The 21,562-nt window shown below is 48.9% G+C and overlaps 1 protein-coding gene across 1 annotated transcript in view; it reads right to left on the bottom strand.

Annotated features, from left to right (window-relative positions):
- Positions 1-21,562, bottom strand: part of LOC136632549 (serine protease inhibitor A3L-like) — a 48,895-nt gene that overhangs the window by 20,489 nt on the left and 6,844 nt on the right. The window lies entirely within an intron of this gene.

Genomic DNA, 21,562 nt, shown 5'->3' with positions numbered 1-21,562 from the left:
TCTAATCATCAATTAGCCTTCTGAGCCAATGAGCAAACACAGTGTACCATTAGAACACTGGAGTGATAGTTGCTGGAAATGGGCCTCTATTCACCTTTGTAGATTTTGCACAAAAAAACAGGCATTTGCAGCTAGAATAGTCATTTACCACATTAGCAATGTATAGAGTGCATTTGTTTAAAGTTAGGACTAGTTTAAAGTTATCTTCATTGAAAAGTACAGTGCTTTTCCTTCAAAAATAAGGACATTTCAATGTGACCCCAAACTTTTGAACGGTAGTGTATATTTAGCTGTCCGCTGCTGCCGTGTCCCCCACGGGGATGAAGAACACATCTGCCACATACGGCAGATGTTTTCTTCATCCCCGCGGGGAATAAAGAATTCCCTACCGCAACTGTCACAGATGACAGCTGCGGTAGAGGATCCAGCTGCCAGCACCCCGTAATTGTTTTTCATGGAGGGGGTTTAAATATAAGCCCTTCCCTGAAAAGCAAGGCAAATTAGTGTAAAAAATAAAAAAAACACATACTCACCTTTCTTCAGCTGCCGGGGGTCAGCTGTGTCCTCTCTGTGCTGTCCCCGGATCTGCAATGAAGTTCTTTGAGCAACAGGGAATTAAAATCCCAGCCTGCTGAAAGAGCTGCTTCTGATTGGCTGAGGCGTTCAGCCAATCATAGGCAGCTCTCGCCTGTCATTCATTCAGCGAGAGCTGCCTGTGAGTGGCTGAGGTGCTATCATCTATTTACGCACAAAAACACGCTCTTGTGAAGCCACCCTTAAACTATGTAAACCCCACCATAAACAGAAGGTGATAAATAAAAGTGGAAATAGCTAATGGCCAATGAAACTTACTCTGCTTACTGCTGGACTTGTCTTCAACTCTTGACACTAGACCTCACTGGATGCCGTCAGCGTTAGAGCTCCTTTACGGCGATGTTGCGATTGTCATCGGCCCATATCGTGGCCAAAAAAAAACATGAACAAGAGGCAAGTCTCAAACAAGTTGTGGCTGCATCTCCTGTTTTAACGCCCATTTAAATGTCCGGGTGCGGCGTGCATACACTGCAGTCCAGAATAACGTCGGGCGGTGGGAGAGAGTTTAGCTTTGCTTAACTCTCTTCCCCCTCTCCACCCCTTGCTGGCAAAGACAAACTACTGTGGGATAGGACTGGAGGTAGTGTATTAAAACTCCCACCTCCTTTCTGCCTGCTGCTGGCAAGGAGAGGGGGCCGGACAGTGCGAGAGCTTAGCAGAGCTAGTGTGCTAATCTCCCGCTTCCTCCATTTGCCGGCATCCGGCAAGGGGAGGAGAGGGGAGGTAAGGGGGAAGGAGTTTAGCAGAGCTGCTGTTAAACTCCCGCACACCTCCCTTTTCTGACAGCTCTCATAGGCTTCAATAGGAGTCTATGGGACCGGTCAGTGTATTCCAGCAAAAGATAGGTCCAGACTCCAGACCTATCTTTTCCAGTCAGTGTAAAAGCAGCCGGCCGGTATACACACCGTACGCGCTATCTTTTCCGGCTGGCTGATTTTACGCACCGGAAAATCACTCATCTGAATGAATGCATTGGAATTAGAGATGAGCGAACACACTCGTCCAAGCTTAATGCTCGTTCGAGCATTAGGGTACTCAAGATGCTCATTACTAGAGTCGTACACCACGCGGTACTCGAGTCAATTCCATTTCCTTCCCTGCATGTTTAGGGCCATTTTCTAGCCAATAGACATGCGGGGAAGGCATTACTACTTCCTCCTGTGATGTGCCAGCCCTATCCCACCCCCCAGCAGTGAGTGGCTGGCGAGATCAAGTGACCGCCGAGTACTTAAAGCGGTCCCGCGCGCGGCTCGCCTCAGACACACACTGTCAGAGGTTAGGGAAAGTGTTAGCGTAGGTCCTGTCTTCAAGAACCCCAACGGTCCTTCTTAGGGCTACATCTGACCGTGTGCATTACTGTTGTGGCTGCTGGGAGCAGTAGTGCACAATTTTTTTTATTTTTTTTCATCTCGGGCTGTGCAGTCCATTTCAGCTATAGTGTTCTCAGTCTACAGTGTATTATACAGAGTATAGGGAAAGTGCTGCTGCTGATATAGGGAAAGTGTTAGCGTAGGTCCTGTCTTCAAGAACCCCAACGGTCCTTCTTAGGACTACATCTGACCATGTGCATTTTACTTGGGGCCTGCTGGGAGTAGTAGTGCTTCCATTTTTATATTACGCAGCTAGGCCTGTTTGCAGCCTTTCAGTAATACTTTTTTCTGGCTGCAGTGCCGTACAATACCGCTCTCACTGTGAAAGTGCACTCAGATAATTCCTAGCCTGCTGCAAACTACCTCATTTATACCATTCTCTGTCTGCAGTGAATTAGACAGCGGTATCACCGCTAAACAGTACTGTAATATTACCGGGGCCACTGCAAAGTATTTCAGCTCTGCCGCTGTGCAGAGCGTCTCACAATACCCTTTCCTTGGTGGGGTTGAGATAGCCGCAGTTACCAGCACTATCCACTGGCTTTAGAGTCTTCTCCCACTCCACACAGCCTCTATTATCTACAAGTCTCTGCGAGCAGTAAATTACCCCTAGGTATCAGCGCAAGACAGCGAGTTACTTTTTTCAAGTCACAGCATAGAGCCTCCGCTATCTACAAGTCTCTGTGTGTGGTGAATTAAGCCACAGTTGTCAGTGCTGTACAGTGAGGTAATTTATTTGAGCCCTGCTCTATTCTTGATCCGTCATGATGAGGAGTAGGGGTAAGGGTCTAGAATGTGGACGTGGACGCGGACATCCAAGTGAGGGTGGGGGCACAGGCCTAGTTCCTGGTCCAGGTGAATCGCAGCCGACTGCTGCGGGATTAGGAGAGAGGCAGTGTCTGGGGTCCCCAGCTTCATATCACAATTTATGGGTCCGCGTGGTAGACCTTTATTACAAACAGAGCAGTGTGAGCAGGTCCTGTCGTGGATGGCAGAAAATGCATCCAGCAATGTATCGACCACACAGTCTTCTACGCAGTCCACTACTTCCGGCTTAGAGGCTGCAACTCTGAATCCTCTGGCTGCTGCTCCTCCTTCCTCCCAGCCTCCTCACTCCATGAAAATGACGTATTCTGAGCAGGCAGACTCCCAGGAACTGTTCTCGGGTCCCTGCCATGAGTAGGAAAAACTGGTTCCTCTCTCACCTGAGGAGTTTGTTGTGACCGATCCCCAACCTTTGGAAAGTTCCCGGAGTCCGGGTGATGAGGCTGGGAACTTCCGGCACCTGTCTCAAGAGCTTTTAGTGGGTGAGGAGGATGATGATGATGAGACACAGTTGTCTGTCAGTGAGGTAGTAGTAAGGGCAGTAAGTCCAAGGGAGGAGCGCACAGAGGATTTGAAGGAAGAGCAGCTGGACGATGAGGTGACTGACCCCACCTGGTTTGCTAAGCCTACTGAGGACAGGGCTTCAGAGGGAGAGGCAAGTGCAGCCGCAGGACAGGTTGGAAGAGGCAGTGGAGTGGCCAGGGGTAGAGGCAGGGCCAGAGTGAAGAATCCCCCAACTGTTTCCCAAAGCACCCCCTCGCGGCAAGCCTCCATGCAGAGGGCAAGGTGTTCAAAAGTGTGGATGTTTTTCAGTGAGAACGCGGATGACCGACGAAAAGCGGTGTGCAACCTGTGTCCCACCAAGATCAGCCGGGGAGCCACCACTACCAGCCTCACCACCACCAGCATGTGCAGGCATATGATGGCCAAGCACCCCACAAGGTAGGACGAAGGCCCTTCACCGCCTCCGGGTCACACCAGTGCCTCTTCCCCTGTGCCCCAACCTGCCACACAGATCCAATCCCCTCTCAGAACACAGGCACGAGCACCTCCTGGCCTGCACCCACACCCTCACCTCCACTGTCCTCCACCCCATACAGGAATGTCTCTCAGCGCAACGTTCAGCTGTCACTAGCACAAGCGTTGGAGCGAAAGTGCAAATACGCCACCACACACCCGCATGCACAAGCTTTAAACATGCACATTGCCAAATTAATCAGCCTGGAGATGCTGCCGTACAGGCTTGTGGTAACGGAGGCCTTCAAAAACATGATGGCGACATTTTCCCGGTGTGCCATCCCAGCCCTACACCAATACGTCTCCCGCAACATTAAGTTGCGTCGTGCCCTCACCAACGCGGTTACTGGGAAGATCCACTTAACCATGGTCACGTGGACAAGTACTGGCGGGCAGGGCCACTATATCTCACTGACGGCACATTGGGTGAATTTGGTGTAGGCTGGGACCGAGTCAGAGCCTGGGACTGCACATGTCCTACCCACACCCAGAATAGCGGGTCCTACCTCGGTGCTGGTATCTGCGGCGTTTTATGCCACCTCCTCCAAACCCTCCCCCTCCTCCTCCTCCTACGCAACCTCTACCTCACAATTAAGAAGTGTGAGCAGCACATCAACAGCAGTCGGTATCGCGTGGCGCGGCAGCACAGCGGTGGGCAGGCGTCAGCAGGCCATGCTGCAACTAATCAGCTTAGGTGACAAGAGGCACATGGCCCCCGAACTGTTGCAGGGTCTGACAGAGCAGACCAACTTTCGCCGCTGAGCCTCCAACCGGGCATGGTCGTGTGTGACAACGGCCGTAACCTGGTGGCAGCTCTACAGCTCGGCAACCTCACACACGTGCCATGCCTGGCCCACGTCTTCAATCTGGTGGTTCAGCGGTTTCTGAAAAACTACCCACACTTGTCTGACCTGCTTGACAAAGTGCGCTGCGTCTGCACACATTTCTGCAAGTCCACCACGGACGCTGCCACCCTCAGGACCCTGCAACATCAGAGCACTGACTGCTGTGCGACGTGCCCACACGGTGGAATTCTACGCTTCACGTGTTGGCCAGGCTGTATGAGCAGCATAGAGCAATAGTGGAATACCAACTCCAACATGGGCGGTGTAGTGGTAGTCAGCCTCCCCAATTCTTTACCGAGGAGTGGGCCTGGATGGCAGATATCTGCCAGGTCCTCGGAAACTGTGAGGAGTCTACCCAGATGGTGAGCGGCGATGCTGCAATCCTTAGTGTTACCATCCCGCTGCTTTGCCTGCTGAGAAGTTCGCTGCAAAGCATAATGGCCGACGCTTTGCTGTTGGAACAGGAGTTGCGGGATGACAGTATGTTGCTTGATAGCCAGGCCACCCTTATGTCTATATTGCAGCGCGTTTTGAAGAGGGAGGAGGAGGTGGGGGAGGAGGAGGAGGAGGGGGGAGAGACAGCTGGGCACACTGCAGAGAGTACCCATGCTGCTTGCCTCTCATCTGTTCAGCGTGTATGGGCTGTGGAGGAGAAGGATCCTGAAAGTCATCTTCCTAGTGAGGACAGCGATGTGTTGTGTACTGGTACCCTGGCACACATGGCTGACTTCATGTTAGGCTGCCTTTCTCGTGACCCTCACGTTAGATGCATTCTGGCCAACATGGATTTCTGGGTGTACACCCTTCTCGACCCACGGTACAAGGAGAACCTTTCCACTCTCATTCCAGAAGAGGAAAGGGGTTCGAGAGTGATGCAATACCACAGGGCCCTGGTGGAAAAAGTGATTCTAAACTTCCCATCTGACAGCGCTAACGGCAGAAGGCGCAGTTCCGAGGGCCCAGTAGCAGGGGAGGCGTGGAGATTAGGCAGCATGTTCAGCGCAGCAGGGGAACACTCTCCAAGGCCTTTGCCAGCTTTATGGCTCCCTAGCAAGACTCTGTCACCACTCCCCAGTTAAGGTTGAGTCGGAGGGAGCACTGTAAAAAGATGGCGAGGGAGTACGTATCTGATCGTACCACCATCTTCCGTGATGCCTCTGCTCCATACAACTATTGGGTGTCAAAGTTGGCCTGTGGCACGAACTTGCGCTGTACGCCCTGGAGGTGCTGGCCTGCCCTGCCGCTAGCATTTTGTCAGAGAGGGTGTTTAGTGCAGCTGGGGAAATCCTCACGGATAAGCGTACCCGCCTGTCAACTGCCAGTGCCGACATGCTTACACTCATAAAGATGAACAAAGGCTGGATTTCCCCCGACTTCTCTTCTCCACCAGTGGAGAGCAGCGGAACCTAAAGATTCTTTTCGCTGCAACTGGAGAAAAAAGCATTCTCTATCACTGAAAAAAAGGAGAAATTAGCTTTGTCAATCAATCTCGGATATTATTACTCCTCCTCCTACTCCTTCTCCCAAAACAGCATGTCATCACGCTGAACTGACAATTTTTCAGTGGCCCAAAAGGCTCTGCTTACAATTTTTTTTACAAGTTTTCAAAGTTTCAAAAGTATTGATACTTTAACAGAAACCAATTTTTTTCACAGGGCTGCCTCAAGGCTCTGTTACAATTTAAGCAACAGCGAGCTGTAACTTTAAAAAATATTTATGGGTTTCACCTGCCCTCGCTGTGGAGCAATTTTTCAGGGGTACACTTGTACTCTTGGTGCACTAATTTTTCTGGCCCTCGTCTATACTGTTATCTAACTAATTTTTCCCACCTTCGCCTACACTCATGGTACACCAATGTTTCAGGGGTTCGCCTATACTCTTGCTACAGAAATGTTACTGGAGTCTGCCTATACTTCTGCTACAGAAATGTTACAGGGGTCTGCCTATACCTTTTCTACAGAAATGTTAGTGGGGTCTGCCTATACTTCTGCTACAGAAATGTTACTGGGGTCTGCCTATACTTTTGCTACAGAAATGTTACAGGGGTCTGCCTTTACCTTTGCTACAGGAATCTTACTGGGGTTTACCTATACTTCTGCTACAGAAATGTTACAGGGGTCTGCCTATACTTTTACTACAGAAATGTTACTGGGGTCTGCCTATAATTCTGCTACAGAAATGTTACAGGGGTCTGCCTATACTTCTGCTACAGAAATGTTACTGGGGTCTGCCTCTACTTCTGCTACAGAAATGTTACAGGGGTCTGCCTATACCTTTGCTACAGGAATGCTACTGGGATCTGCCTATACGTCTGCTACAGAAATGTTACAGGGGTCTGCCTCTACTTTTACTACAGAAATGTTACTGGGGTCCACCTCTACTTTTACTACAGAAATGTTACTGGGGTCTGCCTATACTTCTGCTACAGAAATGTTACAGGGGTCTGCCTATACCTTTGCTACAGGAATGTTACTGGGGTCTGCCTATACGTCTGCTATAAAAATGTTACAGGGGTCTGCCTCTACTTTTACTACAGAAATGTTACTGGGGTCTGCCTCTACGTTTACTACAGAAATGTTACTGGGGTCTGCCTATACTTCTGCTACAGAAATGTTACAGGGGTCTGCCTATACCTTTGCTACAGGAATGTTACTGGGGTCTGCCTATACCTTTGCTACAGAAATGTTACTGGGGTCTTTCTATACTTCTGCTACAGAAATGTTACAGGGGTCTGCCTATACATTTACTACAGAAATGTTACTGGGGTCCGCCTCTACATTTACTACAGAAATGTTAGTGGGGTCTGCCTTTACTTCTGCTACAGAAATGTTACTGGGGTCTGCCTTTACTTCTGCTACAGAAATGTTACTGGGGTCTGCCTATACGTTTACTACAGAAATGTTACTGGGGTCCGCCTCCACTTTTACTACACAAATGTTACTGGGGTCTGCCTATACCTTTACTACAGAAATGTTACTGGGGTCTGCCTATACCTTTGCTACAGAAATGTTACTGGGGTCTGCCTATACTTCTGCTACAGAAATGTTACTGGGGTCTGCCTATACTTCTGCTACAGAAATGTTACAGGGGTCTGCCTGTACCTTTGCTACAGGAATGTTACTGGGGTCTGCCTATACTTCTGCTACAGAAATGTTAGAGGGGTCTGCCTGTACCTTTGCTACAGGAATATTACTGGGGTCTGCCTATACTTCTGCTACAGAAATGTTACAGGGATCTGCCTATACTTTTACTACAGAAATGTTACTGGGGTCAGCCTATACTTCTGCTACAGAAATATTACAGGGGTCTGCCTCTACCTTTTAATACAGAAATGTTACAGGGGTCTGCCTCTACCTTTAATACAGAAATGTTACAGGGGTCTGCATATACTTTTGCTACAGAAATGTTACTGGGGTTTGCCTATACTTCTGCTACAGGAATGTTACAGGGGTTTACCTATACTGTGGGTGCACAAAGACTTCCCATCGCGGTGTTTTACCTATCTGGCACAAATACACTGACTGACTTGGGTAGGGTGCAGAGTGCAGATGGCTTTCCCCTTGCGGTGCTAATTGAGCTATCTGACACCTACTCAGAATGAATTGTGTGGGGACACATGGATTTCCCATTGCTATGTAACTTCAGGGCACCTTGGGTCACACAAGGTGGAGCCTGGGACCAAGCGTGACCCAGGGCCCACTCACATACTTCCCACACAGACTATAGCGGGTCCTGGTCATGGTTTCTTGGCCTTGTAATGCCACATCCTGCTCCTGCTTGGGGTCAGGGGATCAGCACTGGGGAACATGTATTTTCTCTCGTGTTACCACAGTTATCTGCGGCACTGGTTTGGGCCAAGCAAAAGGAGCGTAACTGCATTAATGAGACGTTCACAGCTGTACTAGCATCAGAGTCCGCTTTATGCCCATGATTGGTGAGGGTGTGTGCAGAGGCCGAGGTCCTCGGCGGAGTGAACATCTGCCATGTTTTGGCACTGTAATTGCTTCATGTTTAATACTTTCCTTGGGTTCCTTTGGCTCATCTATGCTGTGAGTGCACAAAGACTTCCCATAGCGGTGTTTTACCGGTCTGACACTAATACACTGACTGACTAGGGCAGAAAAGTAGGCCGTGGCCCTTCGTAGAGTGAAACTCTGCCATGTTTGGGCACTCTGATTTCCTCATGTGTAATACCATGCTTGAGTTCCTTGGTCTCGCCTATGCTGTGAGTGCACAAAGACTTCCCATTGTGTTGCTTTACCTGTCTGGCACAAAGAGTCTGGGTGACGCCAGACTCTTGCCCCCATTGTGGATTAATAGAGGGACCTGTGAGCCTCAGATGCAGCCATGCAAGCTGCCCCTGCCCTTCTCTATCCGTTTCTGTGGTGTTTTCATGACTTTTGGATGTTTTTCCGGTGTTTCACAAGTCATCAGCTATGAGGAGCGTCGGTCTCATGCAAAAATGCTCGAGTCGCCCATTGACTTCAATGGGGTTCGTCACTCGATATGAGCTCTTGAGCATTTTGGTGCTCGCTCATCTCTAGTAGCAATACAATTTATATGGTTGTTGTTGTTCTTTACGTTCATTTTGCTACTAATGGTACTATTGGCTGCTCTCTCAGTTTTAACCGTACTAACCCCACCCCCTGCTCGATCCCCATTCCCATTAATATCCCGTTGCTATCAATATTGTCTACCCCCTATTTATCTTTATGCCCTCCCCCCAGACCCTAGTTTAAACACTCCTCCAGACTTCTAACCATCTTCTCCCCCAGCACAGCTGCACCGTCCCCATTGAGATGCAGCCCGTCCCTACGGTAGAGCTTGTAGCCGACAGCAAAGTCAGCCCAGTTCTCCAGGAACCCGAACCCTTCCTTCTTACACCAACTCCGGAGCCACTTGTTTACCTCCCTAAGATCCTGCTGCCTTTCTAGTGTGGCTTTAGGTGCAGGTAGTATTTCCGAGAAAACTACCCTGGAGGTCCTTGTCCTAAGCTTGGATCCTACATCCCTGAAATCATTTTTGAGGGCCCTCCATTGTCCTCTAATTTGTTCATTGGTGCCAATGTACACCATGACCGCTGGATCCCCACCAGCCTCTCCCAGTAATCTGTCAATCCGATCCGCAATGTTTTGAACTCGAGCGCCAGGAAGACAACACAATGTTCGACGATCCTGGTCTTTATGGCAGATTGCCCTATCTGTCCCCCTTATAATTGAGTCCCCCACCACTAGGAGCTGTGTAGTCTGCTCTTCATCCCCGTTCTTATCTCACTGGAGCAGTCATCTTCTTGGCGTTCAGAGGGCATGTTGTGCTGCAGCGGGCTGGCTCTGTAATGGCATTTCCCTCATCTGCCAACTTTGCAAACTTGTTGGGTTGTGCCAGTTCAGGATTAGCCTCCCTGTTTCTCTTCCCTCTACCCCTTCTAACTGTTACCCAGCTGGCTGCTTGCTCCCCCTGCTCTTCCGTGCTACCATCCGCCCCCGCCTCTACCCAAGCAAGTGCCTTCTCAGTGAGCACCAAACTCCTTTCCATGATGCCAATGGATCTCAATGTTGACAGTTGCTCATTTAGATCCAGGACTTGGGCTTTCAAATATGCGACATGCACGCATCTTGCGCAACAGTATGCGCCCTTGATCGGCTGATCAAGAACCGCATACATTGCATGAGTAGCACATTGGATGACATTGCCAGGCATGGAGCTCATCCTAATGGGGATCTACAATTTACGTGTGGAAGTAGTAAAAGATTAACTAGATCACACGCAACCGCTCATACACCTCTGCCCATGCGTGACCGCTCACACACCTCCGCCCATGCGTGATCGCTCTTACACCTCTGCCCATGCGCGACCGCTCACACACCTCCGCCCGTGGGTGACTGCTCCCACACCTCCACCCATGCGTGATTACTCTCACACCTCCGTCCATGCGCAACCGCTCACACACCTTCTGTTCATATGCAACTACTCACACACCTCTGCTCGCATGCAACTGCTCACACACCTCTGCTCGTATGCAACCGCTCACACACCTCCGCTCGTACGCAACCGCTCACTTTTAAGATGCTCACACACTTACTAGTTGCTCTCGTTCGATCACCCAATTATACTTCACTTACACCCCACACACAGACACTTACACTGTTTTTGTACACTTACACACTCTTACACCTCTTCACTTAGTCACAGACACACACACTAAGGCACACACTTAGACCCACAGACACACACACTAAGACACACACTTAGACCCACAGACACACACACTAAGACACACACTTAGACCCACAGACACACACACTAAGACACACACTTAGACCCACAGACACACAGAGAATATACTTATCAGCTCTTCTGCAGCTCCGATGATGTCCTCTGCAGGACCTCTTCCCCGGTGGCCACGCTATTTGACCTCCTGCCGTGCCGCTCTGCTGACTTGTTTATCTTCTTCTCTCTTTTTCAGCCGCTGGATGTATCCTTCCAGCGGCCGTCTGGTCTTCTTGCGGCTCTGGTACCGCTCTGGCGTTCTCCTGCTCCACGGCTCTCTGCTCGCCGACTCCTGCTGATGTCACCTTCGTCAAGTGGTGTGTGGCAGCCTGGCGCACCGAGTGGGAGGAAGCAGGGTTGGTGAAAAAATTGTTGTTGTTGGAGCTGTTTTCGAATTTGGTGGCAGTGGTGATGTGGGGTGTTTGGTTTAGGAACAAGAAAGTGATGTTTTACTGTGACAACAGGGACTATTAATTTGGTGACTGCGCATTCTCCTCCAGTGATAGATTTATTGCATTGTTGTGGCTGTTCGGGGAAGTGTCAGGGGGGAATTGGTGTGTGGCAAAGGTTGATCACGTAATGGCAGCATTGGCGTTTGAAACTGTGGGGAATACGGGATGTGACAAAGAATTTTGTGGTTAGGCAGGCTGTGAAGGGTTTTAGAAAAGGTCAGAGGTTGAAGGACAAGAGGAGGCCAATTTCGTTTGGGGCAGCTGGCTAGAGTGTTCGAGAAGGTTTATCCTAATGGGTTGGAAGTGGTTTTATTTCAGTTGGCCTTTTTGGGCTTTCCAGATTAGTGAATTAATGTCCCCCGGTACAAAAGTAGGGGGGTTATTACTGGGATCAGACGTGACTAATGGAAGATCGGGTGTAAATTTGGTTAAAACTGTCAAAAATGTATCAGTGTGCAAGGGGGAAGAGGATCATTTTAGAAAGGGTGCCAGGGGCGGAGATGTGTCCAGTGAGTTGTCTTAGGAATTTTATTTCGGGGTTACCAGGTAATTTTTGTCCATTATTGCATCATGCGGATGGGTTATTTCTATGCAGATTTCGATTCAGGGCGGTGCTTAATAAAGTTTTGGGAGTTTGGGGTCTGGAAAATGCTGGTTACTCTTCCCATTTTTTAGGATTGGGACGTCAACGGAGGCCGCTGAGTGGGGTTTGAGTCATGCGGTGGTGCAAAAAAATCGGGCGGTGGAAATCAAATCGTTATCAGTTATATGTGCGGCCGATGGGTGGTTCAATGGTTTGGATTGAGATGGTTTATTAGGAGGGGCAGTAGAATTGAGGAACATTGGGTAAACTATGTGGTAGCATTTGGTTTCATGGTGTTGTTTTAACAGGTCAAGATCCATTAGTATGGATTCTTGGACACTCGTTTGTCTTCTGGGCGGCTGAGCGAGCAAAGATTTAACTGGAAAGCAGTCAGTTAGGCATCTCACGATAGGACACAATTATTCGCTGGATTGGATTCAGAGGCATGATGTGGAAAAGGGTCTTTCTAGAGGTAACAAACTTTGCAGAGATGTACAGGGCTTCAGACATTTTGGTTTTACATGCTAGGGGCAATCATTTGGGTGGTCGCCCTACAAGAGATGTGCATAGGTTGCACAGGTTATTCCCTGGGATGGTGATAGTGTGGTCAGATATGCTTCCCAGAATATCGTGGAGGAAGGTCAGGTCTTTTGAAAAAATTAACAAGTCTAGGATAAAAATAAATAGACATACATCAGCATTTGTTGCGTGAAATCGGGGGGAGAGTTCAGCATGTTAACTTGAAAGGGGGGGAGGTAGTTTTCGGTTAAGGGATGGGGTACATTTGAACAAAGTGGGGACTGATATGTGGACACAAGCAATAAAAGAGGGGATAAAGAGGGCATTGCTTTTGTGGGGGGCTGCGGAGACTTAGGGCATAAGTTGTGCTAGCTGTGATGTCACCGTTAAGACTTCCCACCCTGTTGGTTCATCATGGTTGACTCTGGTGCATTGTGTAAGGCCAGGGATGAGATTCGGGGTGCCCAGGATGATTTTTAATATTCTAGCATCCCAGCAGGGCAAGTGGCGCGTGTAGTGTCTTTGATCGGTTGGAGGCAAGGTTTGCTTCTATGTGAAAAGAACAAGACCCCTTTTTTGGTTGTGTTTCCAAGGGTGTCCTCTCCATATTTAAAAGAGTTCATTTGTAATGTTATTTTGTTAAATAAAATGCCTACTGTGGCCAAAATATCCAACGAATGAATTGGTGTCAGTCTATTATTGGGGAAGGTGGAATGTAGCAAGGGATTAGGGCACGCCAGAGGTGAATATAGCATCCCCGGGTCATGTGACTGTGTTGTTGAGGCTACTTTCATATTATAGCTCTATATTTGGTTCATGTTTTGCAGACTGTAATATGGAAATAATATGAATCTATAGCTATTCACAAGGCCGCATGAACTGTTTTTTTTATAAACGCAGTATGATCTATTTTTCCTGTACTTGCCACCATATTGCTATTCTCTTCTATTGGCAAATGCGAATCAGTATTTCTCCAGTAGAAAATAAAACACATGAAGGCAAATACTGATTAAATAGTGATGACATACACATATAATGTGATCTGTACCACATCTATAATATGGATCCATATTATGGACGTGTTACAAAACACTCTTCTGAAACTAGGGTAATGCAGTATTTCAGCATTTGGGGCCCCATTTCTAATTTTGCCTGGGCCATACATTCTCTAAAACTAGCTGGGGACTCCTTGTTCTTCTTTACACAGGCGTATACGCAACTACGCTCTCTGCTATGGAGCGCAGTTGCTCATGAACAAGGTAAAAATCTCTCTTTTTTTAACGTTGCAAACTACATACTATTATGCACAAGCTTGAAAAAAAAAGCAGGAAGATAGGTCCTGCTCTATCTTTTCTTGCACGTAGTACCGGTAATATCACGCTAGAAAGCAAAACCATTTAAATCAATGGTTTTGTTTTGTCCCCTTTAGGTGGCGGTGATTCTCACCGACACATAACGGGACTAAAACACTCCCATGTGTTTAAGCCCTGGAGATAGTTATTAATGACATTGGCTGTATCATTGGGGTTGCTGTCCTGCTGCAAAATAAATTTGGAGCCAATCAGATGCCTCCTATTCTTGACTACAATTCTTACCATTTTTTCCACCTACCTAAAGCCCCATTTACAAACGATGCCTGACACTCGTTCCCGCATGTACTCACGTCCGTGCTGTTGCACAGGAGCTAGTATTGCTGGCTCGCAGCGGGGCAGCTGGAGATTTCGCTCCTCACTCCTCCCCACCCCTCTGCATTCACTTTAAACGCGGCCGTTCAGTACTGAACGATCAGTGTAAATAGCAGCCGTTCAGTACTGAACAGGTGCTGTATTAAGTGAGTGGAGAGGGAGGGGGGCGGGAGCGAGGAGAGAAATCTCCTGCAGCCTCCCCACTGCAAGCCAGCGATACTAGCTCCTGTGCAGCAGCACTGTCGTTTGCCCGACAGTTGTCCTATGTAAATGGGGCTTTAAACATTTACACAGTATTGTAGGTCTATTTCTTTATTGCTATGTTGCGATATTATATGTCACATGATATGCAAAATTCAATAGAATGCTTCTTCTTAAAAAAAAACTCATTGTGACCTAGAGGAGAAGACTAGCTCTTTCAACACATAACTGAGGGTGGCTTCACACGGGCATGTTTGTGCATGCAAAATCTGTCCGCACTTAACACAGAGAATAGAACCCATTGATTTCAATGGGTTCGTTCCCATAAGCATGGTTTGTGCACACATTTCGTGCACAAGCAAAAAAATAAGTCCTAATTAGAGATGAGCGAGCACAAAAATGCTTGGGTGCTCGTTACTTGAGCCAAACTTTTTGTAATGCTGGAGAGCTCATTTCGAGTAACGAACCCCATTGAAGTCAATGCGAGACTTGAGCATTTTGCAAGGTGACCCAAGCTCTGCATAGGGGAGGGTGTGTGATTCACCTGAAAACATCAGAAAGTGATGGAAACACCACAGAAATGGATAGGGAACGGCTGGGGCAGCATGCATGGATGCATCTAAGGCTCCCAGGTCGCACTATTAAGCCAAATTGGGGGCAAGAGCCTGGTGGTCACCCCCTAACAATTTACTTGGGCCAGACCATAATCAGAAAGGCACACGTGCTGGCACATCTTAGCTAAGCACCACACTAGGTGGAACGAAGGCCAATCACTGCCTGCGGGTGACACCACTGCCTCTTCTCCTGTGTAACATGGTGGCATTGCTGTCCAATCCCAGACAGGGTAAGGCGCACCCCTTCGCCTACTCAGTAGGCTACAGCATACTAAAATTTTTCCCAGCACAGCGTTCAGCTGTCCTCATGCCACACAGTCGCTTGATAGCCACACCAGCCTCATGTCTATTTATAAGTGCGTATTGGATTAGGAGGAACAGGAGACACACACTGCAGATGGGTGGCAGGGCCTGGCAGTGACCCTCTTTGAAATTGTGGGTGATAGCCCACAATGCTGATGAGAATTGCTAAAATAATTAACGTATCATCATAATTCCAATCCCATGCCACCTCCGTCACAAAAGTACATGAGCCACAAATGTGGGCATAAAGGGGACTCAGATGCCAGTACTTCTCCACTTCTCCACAATTCAACAACCCATTCTAAAACAAAATATTTTTTTACCCAGAGTGCAGGTGAACCCCTGAAAGATTTGTTTATTAAAGGGGTTGTCCCGTGGCAGCAAGTGGGGTTATACACTTCTGTATGGCCATATTAATGCACTTTGTAATATACATCGTGCATTAAATATGAGCCATACAGAAGTTATACACTTACCTCCTCCGGGGTGGGCTTTCCAGAATACAGCGAAGTCCTGAACAAAAGACGCGACTCAAAACCAATCCGTAGCAATGAGATTTTACTTAATTTGGCAGAACCCTTAACCAACCCGAACTCCCCCAGAAAGTTACATACACTCAGCGGGGAAGCTGAGACTCTTGTGCCATGCAGCGCTGTGCTCTATAATGTGCGCCTTCAATATCCTCCAAGCTTTTGCCTAGCCGCAGGCCGTCTCTAACCAGCCGCTATTACCTTCTATCACCCTGGAAGTAGGAACAATCAGTGAGGATGCTAGGGAAGCACCGGCTGCACAGCACAAGAGCTTACAATCTTATCAACACACCCGTATTCTCCCCTTACACAACACCACTCAACAGATATAACAATATATATATAGCTCACAAGTCAAGGCAAAGTACAGTTGCGTAACGTGTGACTTGTAGATATCCATAGACAGCTCTACGAGTATAGAGTTCTCTGTGTGTTAGGACTATGTCGGACAGCTCAGTCCCCAGCAGTGCGGCCGGTGGCCATCAGTATGCCTAACTAAACTAGCTAACTGCCGGCCTTGTTATTAGTCTCAGTCAGATTGGCGGTGCGTGCACGGTTACACCAGAGGCCTTAGTTCTCTGGCTGACCCGGGTCTGGTGGGTACCTTTAGACTTTGTCCGGAACGCAGGAATAGGATTTCATCCAAGAACCATATGAACTCACTGACGCCGCTACTTCTGAGCCCGGTCTGTAATGACCATCTTCTCCGTTAAGATGGTAGTCTGACAAACTCTGGAACAGTCACTAATGCAGCTCCCCTCACGGAAGCTCCGGTCCTCGTTGGGGTCCTTTTTCCGGTGGATCGCAGTGTCTGTCTCGCTAGCTGCAGTCCTCACCAGCTCATCTCATCTCGCTCACACGCATCTAACCGCTTTCCTCTGCTCCTCTCTATGGTCATGATGCACTTCTTTTTTCTCTGTCCCAGTCCAGAGCACAGTGACCTCTTGTGGTCAAAAAAAGAAAATGACAGTTACAACAGAAACGGACATTCCCAGCAGGAGGACTGTTTCACCATCTTACACTGGCGTCCCCGTCTCCTTGGCACCGACTAAAGCTGCCTTCTCCTTCCATTAGACGTGCTTGCGCTGTCCGGTCTTCTGCTCTGTTGAATGGGGCTGCTCCGGCGTGCTCGCGCCGGAGAGCTGGTCTGCGCATGCGCAGAAGACATGTGCGTCGCGAGCATGCCGGAGCGGCCCCATTCAACAGAGCAGAAGACCGGACAGCGCAAGCGCGTCTAATGGAAGGAGAAGGCAGCTTTAGTCGGCGCCATGGAGACGGGGATGCCAGCACCGGAGGAGGTAAGTGTATAACTTCTGTATGGCTCATATTTAATGCACGATGTTTATTACAAAGTGCATTAATATGGCAATACAGAAGTGTATAACCCCACTTGCTGTCGCGGGACAACCCCTTTAAGAGTGTAGGTGAAACCCTGAAACATTTGTTTACCAAGAGTATAGGTGAACCACTAAAAATATATTTGTTTTCCCAAGAGTATAGGTGAACCCCTAAAAGGATTTTTTTAACCAAGTGTATAGGTGCACCCTTGAAAGATTTGTTTACCAAGAGTGCAGGTAAAAACCAGAAAGATTTTTTGAGCAACAGCTCGTACTTGCTTAATGGGATCCAGGTGGCGGTCCACCGACAGGCAAGCTATCGCCTGTCCCAGCCCCTGCCTCTCCCCGAGGGGCTTGTTAACCAGTGCCCCAGGGAAAGATGGCGAACCCCTAAAACATTTGTTTACCAAGAGTATAGGCGAACCCCTGAAAAAGTTGTGTACCAAGATGTGACAGTGCAGTAGCCAGAGTGGCCTGTAGGGGGCCTCTGAGCATAGTCACTGTGTTTGGTTTAGTTAACCTGCACCTGCAAGGGTGCGGCTACACAGTTTAAATTTCCCCTCCCTCACAAACTCAGGGTCCTTGAAGCCAGTGGGGCTTAGGTACATGGAGGCCTGTGGGGCCTGAGGTCTATTTAGACTGGGTGCTGGTCTGTGAGGGACCTTAAAGCACGGAGCAGACAAGGGGTGGTTGGCCCCTTGCTCATCGCCTGTCGGGGCGAAATCACCTTCCTGGAAGGTCCGCTGGAAGAAGCATTAAACACCCTCTCTGATAACATGCTAGCAGCAGGGCAGGCCTGCACCTCCAAGGCGTATAGCGAAGTTCGTGCCACATGTCCAGCTTTGACACCCAATAGTTGTATGGAGCATAGGGATCACAGAGGACGTTGGTTCAGTCGGCTATGTACTCCCTCACCATCTTTTTACACTGTTCCCTCCCACTCAACCTAGACTGGGGAGTGGTGACACAGTCTGGCTGGGGTCCCATAAAACTGGCAAAGGCCTTGGAGAGTGTTCCCCTGCCTGTGCTGGACATGCTGCCTGTTCCCCTCATCTCCCCCGCTAGTTGACCCACTGAAGTACATCCTCTACTGCTAGTGTTGTCAGATGGGAAGTTTAGTATCAGCTTTTCCACCAGGGCCTTGTGGTATTGCATCACTCTCGTACTCCTTTTCTCTTTGGGATTGAGAGTGGAAAGGTTCTTCTTATACCGAGAAGGTCGAGAAGGGTGAACACCCAGTAATCCGTGTTGGCCATAATACGTGTAACGCAAGGGTCACGGGAAAGGCAGATTAACATGAAGTCAGCCATGTGTGCCAGAGTCACAGTACGCAACACATTGCTGTCCTCACTAGGAGGATGACTCTCAGTCTTCTCCTCCTCCTCCTGCTCTTCAGCCCATACACACTGAACAGATGTGAAGGAAGTAGCACGGGTACCCTCTGCAGTGTGGGCAGCAGTCTCTTCTCCCTCCTCCTCCTCCTCCTCCAATACGCGCTGAGAAACAGACCTGAGTGTGGTCTGGCTATCAAGTGACGTTTTGCCCCCCCCCATCTCCTGTTCTATCCGCAATGCGTTGGCCTTAATGCTTAGCAGTGACCTTCTCAGCAGGCAAAGCAGCGGAATGGTTACGCTGATAATGGCCACATCGCCGCTCACCATTTCTGTTGACTCCTCAAAGTTTTCTAACACTTGACAGATGTCAGACATTCATGCCCACTCCTCTGTGAAGAAGTGCGGAGGCTGACTACCACTCTGACGGGCAGTTGGTATTTAACAATGGCTCTACGTTGTTCCTAAACCCTGGCCAACATGTGCAAAGTTGAATTCCAGTGCTTGGGCACGTCGCACAACAGTCAGTGAACTGGCAACAATGTTGCAGTGTTCTGAGGGTGTCAGTATCTGTGGTGCACTTTCTGAAATGTGCCCACACGGGACGCACCTTTCTGAGCAGCTCAGACAATTTGGGGTAGTTTTTAAGAAAGCACTGAACCAGCAGATTGAACACGAGACAGGAATGTGTATTAGTCTGCCAAGCTGCAGAGCCGCCACCAGGTTACGCCCATTGTCACACACGACCATGCCTGGTTGGAGGTTCAGTGGCGAAAGCCACAGTTCTGTCTGCTTCGTGAAACCCTGTAACAGCTCTTGGGCGGTGTGCCTCTTGTCACCTAAGCTCAGGAGTTTCAGCATGGCTTGTTGACGCTTTCCCCATGGCAGGGCTGCAGCACCTCGAGCTACTGACTGAAGGCGACATGTTCACAGATGGTAATTGAGAGGTGGAGGAGGAGAAGGAGGGGGGAAGGTTGGAGGAGGTGGCATAATAAGCCGGAGAAACCATGACCGAGGTAGGCCTCGCAATCCTTGGGGTGGATAGCACGTGAGCGGACCCAGGGTCAGACTCAGTCCCAGCCTCCACCAGGTTAACCCAATGTGCTGTCAGGAAGATGTAGTGTCCCTGTCCGCCAGCACTTGTCCATGTGTCGGTGGTTAAGTGGGCCTTCCCAGTAACCGCATTGATATTCCGTGACATGTGTTGGTGTGGGGAGGGGACGGCAGAGTGGGAAAAATAGTTGTGACTGGGGACCAAGTAACAAGGGACGGCCGCCACCACGAGGTTGCGGAAAGTCTCAGTTTCTACCAGCCTATATGGCAGCATCTCCAGGCTCAGCAGTTTGGAGATATGTATGTTTAGCAATTCTGCATGCAGGTGGGTGGCTGCATATTTGCGCTTGCACTCTAATGTTTGTGTTATGGACAGCTGAACACTGCACTGGGACACATTGGTGGAGGCAGTGGAGGACTATGCAGGTGAAGGGGTGGGTGCAAGGCGGGAGACGCTCGTGCCTGCGTCCTGGGAGGGGGATTTTATCTCAGTGTCAGCATGTGACACAGGGGAAGAGGCAGTGGTGTGACCCGCAGGCCGTGAATGGCCTTCATTCCACCTCATTGGGTGTTTAGCTATCATATGCCTTGTCATGCTGGTGGTGATAAGGCACGTAGTGGTGGCTCCTCTGCTTATCTTGGTGTGGCACAGGTTGCACACCACTGTTCGTCGGTCATCCACACTCTCATTAAAAAACTTCCAGACCTTCGAACACCTAGCCCTCTATACGGGAGCTTACCGCGAGGAAGTGCTGTGGGGAACAGTTCGGGATTACTTGCTCTGGCCCTGCTTCTCCCTCTGGCCATCCCACTGCCTCTTCCAACCTGTTCTGGTGCTGCACTTGCCTCCCCCTCTGAAGTGCTGTCTTTAGTAGGCTTACCAACCCAGGTCCGGTCAGTCATCTCATCATTCACCAGCTCTTCCTCTGAATCCTTAGTCTGCTCCTCCCTCAGACTTACTGCCCTAACAACAACCTCACTGATAGACACCTGTCTCTCATCATCATCAACAAATACCTCTTGAGACACTACTTGGAAGTCCCCACCCTCGTCACCCTAAGACCGTGAAAGGTCCAAATTTTGGGCATCGGTCACGACAAACTCCTCAGGGGGCTCATGGACCATTGTTTGCGACCTGAGAACAGTCCCTGTGAGTATGCCTGTTCTGAATCTCTCTTTTTCCTGGAGTGACCAGGCTGGGAGGAAAGAGGATCAGTGTGAGGATTCACAAATCCAGTCCCTTGGCTAGCATGAGTGGACTGCATGGAAGACTGGGTGGTGGATAAATTACTGGACGCATTATCCGCTATCCACATCATCACCTGATCGCACTGTTGTGGTTTTAATAATGGTGTACCAGGCGGACCTGCTAACTGTGAGATAAAGCTAGGGAGCGTTCAACTTCTCCCTCAGCAGCAGGCACTGTTTAACCCCGCCCAGGACCTCGGCCTCTGCCCACACCCTCATTCGGACGCCCACGTCCTCTACCCTTACCCCTAGTGTTGATCATGTTGTAGAATGCACTGAGTCAAAATGCTACAAACTGCGAGGTATTTTGTGTATGCTTTAAGCCAAAAATAGACAGTGTAAAATGTGTACAGTCTTGTTTTATAGTGCTGATGGAGAGGACACACACTAAGGGTATTTTACATATGCTTCAAACAAAAAATAGACAGTGTAAAATGTGTATAGTCTTGACATAAAGTGTGAATCGACAGGACACACCCTAAGGGTATTTTATGTATGCTTTAAGCCAAAACTAGACACTGTAAAATGTGTACAGTCTTGTTATATAGTTCGGATCGAGAGGACACACACTAAGCATATTTTACGTATGCTTTAAGCCAAAAACAAATAAAAAAATTAAAAATGAGAGTTTTGTTAGTTCCTATATAGCTTGTGTACACCAGTAGCAGTATACTGTATAGAACTGGTAATAGTATGCAGTATACAGCCGGGATGCTTCTGAATGCTTTGTGCGCACTACTGGTCCCAGGCAGCCACACCGATGATGCACAAAAGTGGGGTTGTAG

Source organism: Eleutherodactylus coqui, chromosome 6, assembly GCF_035609145.1.
Source record: "Eleutherodactylus coqui strain aEleCoq1 chromosome 6, aEleCoq1.hap1, whole genome shotgun sequence".
Classification (NCBI taxonomy): Eukaryota; Metazoa; Chordata; class Amphibia; order Anura; family Eleutherodactylidae; genus Eleutherodactylus; species Eleutherodactylus coqui.
The sequence above is the reverse complement of the archived record's forward strand: the minus strand, read 5'-3'. Positions and strand labels throughout refer to the sequence as shown.